We start from the raw sequence: 9,778 nt of genomic DNA, 5'->3' as shown, positions 1-9,778 counted from the left end.
AGAAGGTTAATTAGTAAAGGGAAACTAGTTAACCCGCATGCATGTGGATGAAACAATTATAATTACGGTAGAAGACAAACGTACCGAAAGCATCAGGATTCCATGCAAAAACAGTGCCACGAGTGGTGGTTGCAAACACAAGACCCTCGTATTGAATTGCATCACAGTACTCATCCGTGTACAGAAATTAATTTTTGAGCAATATCCATCGAGGCATGGAAGTAAGGACGGCAACAAGCTTGTCGAAGATAGCAACAACTTCATAGTTCGTGTAATCCCAAGAGCGGTTGGGAACTCGACAACTTGCTATCTTCCGTAGACGACAGTCACCATGATCGTATTTGAACTCACGTAGAATACCGGTGTACTCAACCTCTGGGCAGTCGTCTGAGTTTTTGGAAGTGGAACCCGGTGACAAGTGTACACATTCACAAGTTCCCACTCGCAGTTGTACCCAATATAAACAACCCAATCTCCATTTGCGCCTGCCCAAGCCTTGCCCTCAAGTGATGGCATCTTAACATCATATGTATCATTATCAAGCGGCACCAACTTGCACAAGGTGAGGCTTCCCTCGTCCCCGCGCCAGTCAGCAGGGTCACGGCGAAGAAGATACGGGAGATCAAACCGCTCCTGGACCCTTGGGTTCCTTGTAATGATGTTATTAGTTGAGTCGAGAATGGTCTTGAACGAACCTGCCATGCTAGCCGAGGTGATGACGTCGCACCGATCAATGAGTTCCTCCACCACGTCATCTTTCAGATCGGGGCAAGAATAACGGGGTCGTTTCCGGCCTGTTCCCTCCATGGAAAAGATGATCGAACAATGGCAGAAGAAAGGGTGAAAGCAAATGGAGGGAGGAAGAGCGTGTGACAGCATTTCCAAATCGAGAGGAAAAGGCGAAGAGGCGGTGGACGGTTGCCACGGTACACGAAGAGGCGCCTGGGGAGCGAACGGTTGCCACAGAGGTCACACACTGACGACAAGGGCCGAGTGTACCGCATGCGTATATCGCACACACCTTGATCTGGCTGACCGTTTCTTTTGTGTTGCCTAATCATAAACAAATCATCCGAGTGAACCGTATGTTGTATATCGCACACACCTTCATCTGGCTGCCCGTTTCTTTTGTGTTGCCTAATCACAAACAGTTCATCCGAGTTAACCGTATGTTGTGTATCGCACACGCCTTAATCTGGCTGCCCGTTTCGTTTGTTCCTCCTCATCGCAAACAGTTAATTGAACTGAACCGTATGCCCTTCATCGCACACGCAACTAAAATCTGAACCGTGTTTGATGCATCCGTCATCGCAAACGTTTTATACATTTTTGACGGGTTTCATACACCACCGTTTGCGATTATTGCATCGCATACAGTTTCTCGAAGGGTCTCTGATCGTAGTGTCACGTTAGCAGCACCTGCAGTAGTGTCTATTAAAGGGTCAGAAGCCGATTGCCATCATATTCCTAAGGTAGTCTACCGTTTCCTTTGTATTCGAGATTTCATTTTTGAAAAATCAATTTAATCACTATCTTATTCACAGATCACAAGTTTCTTGTGGCCGCACATATATGGAATCGGATCCTCTAACATCCTCAAGGGATGTCACGTAAGCTACAGTAACCGTGACATCCCTTCTTCACATCCATGTGATTAAGCCTAAAATGATTATAATTAATTTGCAAATTACAAATCTACTGTATACATTTACAAAAATTACATATAAACAAAATTATGGTGCAATAAAATTATTTTTTGATTTATTTTTGTACATGCTACAGTAGATCCACACAGTAGTTGCTACAGTAACCCTAACATCCCTTCTTCGCTTTACACACATATTTCACTGTAGATTCATGACATCCCTTGAGAATGTTAGAGGATCCGCTTCCCACATATATAAGTGGCACTTGCCAGCCAAAAACCCATAAGCTAGCTATTGCCTTGACCTGAACCCTCATAAAGACATGCACCTAAATTTCACAAGTGAAAAGAAAGGGTGCTAGTCAGGAGCCACATGCTTCGCACTCATGGCCATGGCGAATAATTAATAGCCTTTGTTTAGTGAAACATTTTCTTCAAAAATAAAATATAATAAAAGTGATAATAAAATGATGCATATGCTTCCAACGAACCATGTTATATATAAGATGGATAGAGCAGTATAGACAGAACAACAATAGTTCTTACAAAATGAAAGAGAACAACAAAGAGGTACTTCAAAGTTTGCCATGGTTCTGATGTGGTCTTCCACCGGGAGTCAAATTGCAACTCGTGAGATTGGGAGATATTGGGAACCGCTTGTATGTGTATTGGTCATCACGACCTTCTCCATTGCCCTTGTTGCCTGCTTGATGTGAACGTCCCACTATTGTTGTTCTAAGCTAAGGTAAGTGGCCTTGGCTTGGGGAACAAACTTTTGGGACTCCGGGTACAATATGGTCGTACTGAACGGGGTCACGTAGTCTGTAGATTGAGTTCAGCTACATGCCGCCATATCAATCTTAAACTTTTTCGGAACGTGATGGATAGATACTGAGGTCATATCCTGAAGGATTCCGCCGCACGCGGTGCGCAGATATATACTACTAGCGGGTAGTGTGCGGCGGCACGCCGCGCCACAAGGAGTGATAAGCTATTTAGTTTTTTAATATTTTGTAAATCGTCTCAAAATTTTATTAATGGCAAAATAGTTCATACAAGGCCCTGTTGATTTGCTTGAGGTTTGTTGTTTTTGTGAAGTTTTTGAGATTTTGTTGTATGTTCAACATGTGTGTATCTTTGTAGTGGCGAAGAGAATAATTGCGCACTACCCAGCTTATGTTGCTCCCACCGTGATCACTGAATTAACACATGAGAGTTGGAAGTCGGCAAAACTTTAAGCACACTAACTTGTCATAGATGTTTCAGAAAACTAAATCTGCACATGATGCTGAATGGAAAAAATTATTGGAGTTGGTAGAATTGCACCCGCTGTTATCATCCACAGGACCTTGCATATTCCAGCCAACATAGAATATATTGTCAATATTATGCAAAAAAACACAACTGAATGATTAACCGAGAATAAAGTACGCGTGCAACATATTCTATCCGAATTGTAAAATACTTCTATTAGTATCTAGAGAATTTCTTGCATTTATCCATCTTGTTAGTACTACGTATTTTGGACATTGGTGCTGTCATGCCAAGACCTCCATAAATGTAACAACATATTGGTTGACAAAGGTGTATCTTCATAACACCATACTCTGCCCGCCCATATCAGTAGTAGCATTATAATCTCAGCCTTGAGATTCCATTTCTGAAGATATAGAATGTCACAGGTACACAAATAATTTCAGCACCAACTGTACGATTGTGGCGCCACTGCCGTCGTCGCGGATGTGGCAGCCGCGCTCGCGAGCACCGGCGGTATCCAGGCGTCCTCTCCCTCTGTCGTCGCCTCCGAGGTGAGAGAAACCACAAAGGGTCCCGCCGACGGTGGAAGAGCGGATCGAATCGAGCTGATGCGCTGCTGTTATGGTTGCGCTTGCAGAGAGGTACCGGAGCGGCGAGCTGAAGAGGGCTCTTTTCCGAGGCTGAAGCCTACGCCTTCAAGGTATAAAATCCTTGTCGATTCGGTTCAGTAGTTGCTCAACTCGGATGCCTGAATTTGTTCCAGTTTTTGTCGATTTCTTTCTTGGGACAGAATTTAGAGTATGATGTTCTGTAGCTGTGATTTGTCCATCGATGTTGATAGCTAGTACAATTGATTGAATACATCTCCCGCCTCGCCTCCTCTGACACATACGATTCTCGGCATCTCACTCATGTTCTCGTGGTGCTGCGGGCCAACATAGGTGGAGCTGCTCATGGGGTGAGCAGACCGGCCTTGCTCCTGAATTCTGGCCGTGTTTGGGCTGGCCGGCGAAGATGGCAAATTCCGGCGCTTTGGGTGCCTCAGCGTCGGTTCCTTTGCTTTCCTTGCTGTTCTGGTGGCCGTGCGTTTCCTTGGCTTCTTCTGCATGTGTTGAGCTTTCCTGAATCCCTGACGAGTTATTGTTTTTTCTAGAATACTCAGTTCCTGGGTGGACGCTTAGTAAGCAGATAAGTGGACTTGGGCACTTGACTCGTTTCTTAATAGGAAAAATAGTGATTAAATTCTTATATTCAGGGTGACTGGCATTGTTGGTAGTGTTTTTTTATTTAAAGAAAACGATCAATTCAGATCATTCATAATATTAATAGAGTGTTGGCCCTCCCATCCTTCAAATCCCAAATTTGTTTCTTTTGGTTATGTTGATTATTTGTTCCTTCTTTGGCTCTGCATAAGGAAATATGGTGAAAATAAGGGTTAACATAAGATAGTACTAAGCGGGGATTGACTATCACCACCAGGTGGCAGCAAAATGTACCGCACATCATGACAGAGAAAGGAAATCAGCTATTAACACTGTATGTCTTTGTGTATAATTTGGTGGGCAAAATCACAGTTCATTATGCTAAAATGAGAAATGACACAAAACACTCTTGTAGCTGACTGTCAAGATGAGAAATGAAACTATTAGTCTCTCTATACCTTTGTAGACAGAACACTCTTCTAGCTAGTGTCTAAACTCTATACGGTTGTAGACAGAACACTCTTCTAGCTAGTGTCTAAACGGTCCTAGATAGTGCTTCCCTGCCACTACATCATCCTCGTGTTGTACGATTAACATCTACCACTACATCATCTATTTTTGGATTGAAGAAATTTAACTGCTCTATATATACTTTTCTGTCAGGTAGTCTGACTGTTTAGCATCTGTTGCTACAGTGACAGAGTTCTCTGTTTAATTAAATAGCTAACATTTTTTCTGATAGACCGCAATATTATCTCTGATGAGAATATTTGAGCGAATTGTTTCTTGTTATTATCCGAAAAAGATTGCCACCATGGCTATACAATAATAAAATGAATTTATTCGTTGCTACAGAGAGAAATGTCCAACACTACTTTCTTGTCATTTTTTGCATGTCCAGCTTTCTGGAAGATGGCATTAGGCAGTATTCTTTCCGATGGAGACAACTTCTGATGCTACCTAGATTGGCCGATCTACTTTTTTTATCAGCGACGCTACTATCTATTTCATGAGGATGCACTTGGCAGATCTGTAAGATCGCAATGTTCAGCCTGGCTTCTATCTTTGATCTGGTATTGTTGAGGATATAGACCTTGGAGTCACCCGCCAGGATGGCCGGGTTACCCTAAGGATCATTACCAGAAGCCCGGAGCTAAGTTTCAGGATAATGGGCCAGAGATGGGCTGAGACCCGGATATGGCTTAAGGCCCGTAGTTACAATCATTGTTGTAGTAGACTTGTAGTGTAAGGCAAGTATTGTTTTAGAGCCCGAGCCGGACACTCTTATGAGCCGGCTCGGGACTCTAAGGGCTGCTGGGCGTCAGCCTCCCTATATAAAAGGACGACCCGGCAGCGGTTTGGGGACGACGGCAATCTCTCCGAGAGCCGGGATAAGTGTTTAGTTCCCTGGCGATCGTAACCCTAATCAATAACACCTCGAACTGGACGTAGGCTTTTACCTTCACCGTAAGGGGCCGAACCAGTATAAACCCTCGTGTTCCTTGTCCCGCATAACCCCTTCAAGCTTCCTAGTTGCGATGGCTCCACGATTAAGTCCTAGCCCAAGGACATCTGCCGTGACAATTCCACGACAGTTGGCGCCCACCGTGGGGCCAGCGCACGGTGGATTTGAGTTCTTGAAGGGCAGCTTCGAAGGGCTCAAGGGATACGCTGTGGGCCAGATGACCAAGAGCCGTCGCGGCAGGCTCTACATCGACGACGCGGACTGGGGCCCCGACGCCGGCTCACTGGAGTACGGGTACCGGGTCCCCTTTGGCGGAATTCATGTCTTCATTGGCAAGATGGATGAGCCGGGCCCCGAGCCGGGTCTCTGCGCCGATCTCATCGAAACGGCTCAGCGCGCCCGATCCGCCCGGGCCCGGCCTGCCTTAAAACGCGCTTTTGTGGGATGCATCCATGGAAGGCCCTCCGATCCATCTGGGTCTGGGGATGAGGCGGCCGCCGGCTCTGACGGCGGGTCGGCCGCTGATGAGTCAAACTCGTTGTACCAACTTCAAGATGGCAGGCTCATGAGTTATTCCGATGGCAACAGTATTCCGGACCTTTTTGAGCCGCCAAGTCAGGTCGGAGTTTTTATGGCTGGTGCGCAGCCTGTTCAGAACCCCGCTACCGGATCAGAAAATCCGGAGCCTTCCCCGGCTCAGGTGCTGATGGATCTCACAGATAAGATGACGGCCCTGTTAACTGCCACGGTTGACCCGGCAGATCAAGCCCAGCATGACGCGGAGGTGGCACAGTTAAAATTGGATCTGATGAAAGCAAAAGAGGATCTTGCAGCAGAAGGGATCAGGCTGGCGGCGGAGCGGGCGGCTCTCGACGCCCGGGCTCAGTTGATTCAGGCGCAGTCCTTCCAACTCACGATGGATCAGAACGCGGCCAACGAGGTCATGAGAAGGAGGCATCAGAAGGCCCAGTCTCGACTCCCGCCGGTTTACGATCCGCGCAATCTATTCAACACGCCGGTGCGGGATCCAGTAACCCACCAGGTGTCATTGCGCCCGGGTCGGGACCCCTTATTCAGCCACTAGTAATGGGGCCTCCCCAGGCGCCCCCTGCCCCGCCTCAGTATGTGCCAATACCCCCGGGTCGTTACGATAACCCGCTGGAGAACATGGTAGCAGCAGCAGCACGACTGGCGGCTCTTCCCGTTGACGGCAATTCTCCGGCAGCCGTGGAAACCCGCCGGGTCAGGGAACTCCTGCAGACGGCCCTAGCGCAGCAAGAGGCGTACTCCTACAGCCGGGACAGGATCCACTCAACTCCTCGCCCAGGCCAGAGCCCGAGCTACAGCCGGCACATGGTCTCGGCGACCGGCTCAAGTAATGTCCGACGCCATGGCCCGGCTCATGTTGGAACCTTCTACGCCGCAGACCAAGCACGGCAAGAGGCGGAGCAGGTGCCGCAATTGACGGCTTATCAGACCCCCCCGGCTTATCCAACGGCGTCCGTTGATGTGGGTATTTCTACCAGGACCGGGGGTGTCCCTTGTTTGGTGCCGGCCATCCGTAATGAACGTTTACCTAAGGATTTCAAGGGCCCTAGGAAGGTGCCTAACTATACAGCGGACTTACAGCCTGCGGCCTGGATTGAGAGTTATGAGATGGCCATGGAACTGCTAGAGGTCAGCGAGGCGGCCATGGCCAAATATTTCACCATGATGTTAGATGGAACTGCCCGCACGTGGTTAAAAGGGTTGCCACCGAACTCCATTGGGTCTTGGACCGAGCTGAAGGCCCGGTTCATTCAAAACTTCAAGGATACCTGTAGGCAGTCTATGTCAATTGTGGATTTGACTAACTGTAAGCAGCAGGAGGGCGAGTCCACGACCCATTGGGTTCGCCGGGTCAAGGAGATCATACATTCATCAGATAAGATGGACGCCGGCTCTGCAGTCTTGATGTTAGAACAGAATTGTCGTTTTGTGCCCCTAAAGATGAAGCTTGGGCGGCTTAAACGTGACTGCACGGATATGGGTACACTAATGGCGGCTCTTGTCAAATACGCTGATTCCGATGGTACCAAGGATCCCCCTTCAGATGATGAAAGGACAGGGAAGGGAAAGAAGAACGGCAATGGAAAGAGCCCTCAGTTTAACCCGGGGAATCAAGGAGGAGGCAAGCGCAAGGCCGATGGCAGCCTGGAGTTCGTAGCCAACACCCAAGGCAACAACCAGCGACGCAAGGGGAGGCCCCCTCCCCGAGGCGGCGGGTCAGGACCTTCTCTGGAGCAGCTGTTGAATGAACCTTGTCCGAGACACGGCTCTAGAGAGAAGCCAGCGACTCATCTGTGGAAGGATTGTGCTATCATGAAGGCCTTTAAAAACTACAACGGCCCGGGCGGCGGCCCAGGCGCAGACGGCTCCGGCGCTGGCGGCTCTCATGGCCCGGGTGGCGGGTCAAATTCCGGTCCTCAGAACGGTCAAGGGGGCTTCAATCAACAGCAACAGGGGGGTTATCAGACCAACCCGAAGCAACTTAGCGGTGGACAGTATCACGTGTTCACCACTAGTTTGTGCAAACGAGACGAGAAGCTTCACAAGAGGGCTGTTAATTCTGTTGAGCCGGCGGTTCCACGCTACTTACGGTGGTCGGAGCAGCCCATAGTGTGGAGTAGGGAGGATCACCCTCCCCGGGTGGATAACCCGGGCCACCTGGCCTTAGTAGTGGCTCCTCAGGTGGGAGGCTATAAATTCACAAAGGTACTCATGGATGGAGGCAGCAGTATCAACATCCTCTATTATGAGACTTTCCGTCGTATGGGGCTAGTTGATAAGAACCTCAGCCAGTCAAATACTATCTTCCATGGTGTGGTACCCGGTAAATCGGCTTATCCAGTCGGCAAGATCGAATTGGAAGTGGCTTTTGGTGATGAGAACAACTACAGGGTGGAGAAGTTGACCTTTGAGGTGGTCAAGATAAGAAGTCCATACCATGCTATATTCGGACGGCCGGCTTACGCCAAGTTCATGGCACGGCCGTGTTATGTGTACTTACAGCTCAAGATGCCGGGTCACAATGGGACCATTACAGTTCACGGCAGCCGGAAGGTGGCTCTGGAGTGTGAGGAAGGTGACGCGGCTTATGCAGAGTCTGTTTGTGCCACAGAAGAGTTGAAATTTTATAAAGACAATGTTGACCCAACAGATATGACCTCTCTGAAAAAGCCAACCACGGAGAATGAACCAGCAATGAAGTTTAAATCGGCCGATGAGACCAAACTTGTTGATTTTGTTCCAGGTGACTCGTCTCAGCAGTTCAGCATCAGTGCAAATCTGGACCCGAAATAGGAAGGCGCGCTCATCGAGTTCATCCGTGAGAATAGGGACATCTTTGCATGGAAACCTTCTGACATGCCAGGTGTACCTAGAGAACTCGCTGAGCACACTCTCAATGTGGATCCAAAATTTAAGCCGGTCAGACAGTTCCTTCGACGGTTTAACGAAGAGAGGCGGAAGGCTATCGGTGAAGAAGTGGCCCGGCTTTTGGCGGCCGGGTTCATTGTTGAGGTTTTTCACCCAGAGTGGTTGGCTAACCCGGTGCTCGTACTTAAAAAGAACGGCACCTGGCGGATGTGTGTGGACTACACGGACTTGAACAAGGCGTGTCCGGCTGATCCTTTTGCTCTCCCCCGTATCGATCAAATCATTGACGCCACGGCAGGTTGTGCACGCTTAAGTTTCTTGGATGCTTATTCCGGGTATCATCAGATTAAGATGGCAGTTAAGGACCAGGAGAAGACGGCGTTCATCACTCCCTTTGGAGCCTTCTGCTATGTGTCTATGCCCTTTGGACTCAAGTGTGCACAGGCGACTTACCAGCGTTGTGTGCAGAATTGCCTTCATAAGCAGATCGGGCGCAATGTTCACGCTTACGTGGACGACATTGTGGTTAAATCCATCAAGGAGGAAACCCTGATAGATGACTTAAGGGAAACCTTCGACAATCTCCGGGTCTATAAGATGATGCTTAACCCGGCCAAATGTGTTTTTGGTGTTCCTGCAGGCAAACTATTGGGCTTCTTGGTTTCTGACAGGGGCATTGAGGCTAACCCAGAGAAGATCAAAGCTATCACTTCTCTAGCTCAGCCGGCATGTATAAATGACGTTCAGCGTTTGGCGGGTCGCATCGCTGCGTTAAGCCGGTTTATAAGCCGT

The 9,778-nt window shown here is 48.5% G+C and overlaps 1 long non-coding RNA gene across 1 annotated transcript; it reads left to right on the top strand.

Moving 5' to 3' along the window:
- The first annotated feature begins 3,351 nt into the window (after positions 1 to 3,351).
- On the top strand, positions 3,352 to 5,699 carry LOC109781994 (uncharacterized). Its single transcript, XR_002237429.3, has 3 exons — positions 3,352 to 3,453; positions 3,540 to 3,602; positions 5,006 to 5,699. It is a non-coding gene; the product is annotated as an uncharacterized lncRNA (long non-coding RNA).
- The last annotated feature ends 4,079 nt before the right edge of the window (positions 5,700 to 9,778 follow it).

The sequence above is a fragment of the Aegilops tauschii genome, chromosome 7, assembly GCF_002575655.3.
Source record: "Aegilops tauschii subsp. strangulata cultivar AL8/78 chromosome 7, Aet v6.0, whole genome shotgun sequence".
Lineage (NCBI taxonomy): Eukaryota > Viridiplantae > Streptophyta > Magnoliopsida > Poales > Poaceae > Aegilops > Aegilops tauschii.
This window is presented reverse-complemented; position numbering and strand designations above follow the sequence as displayed.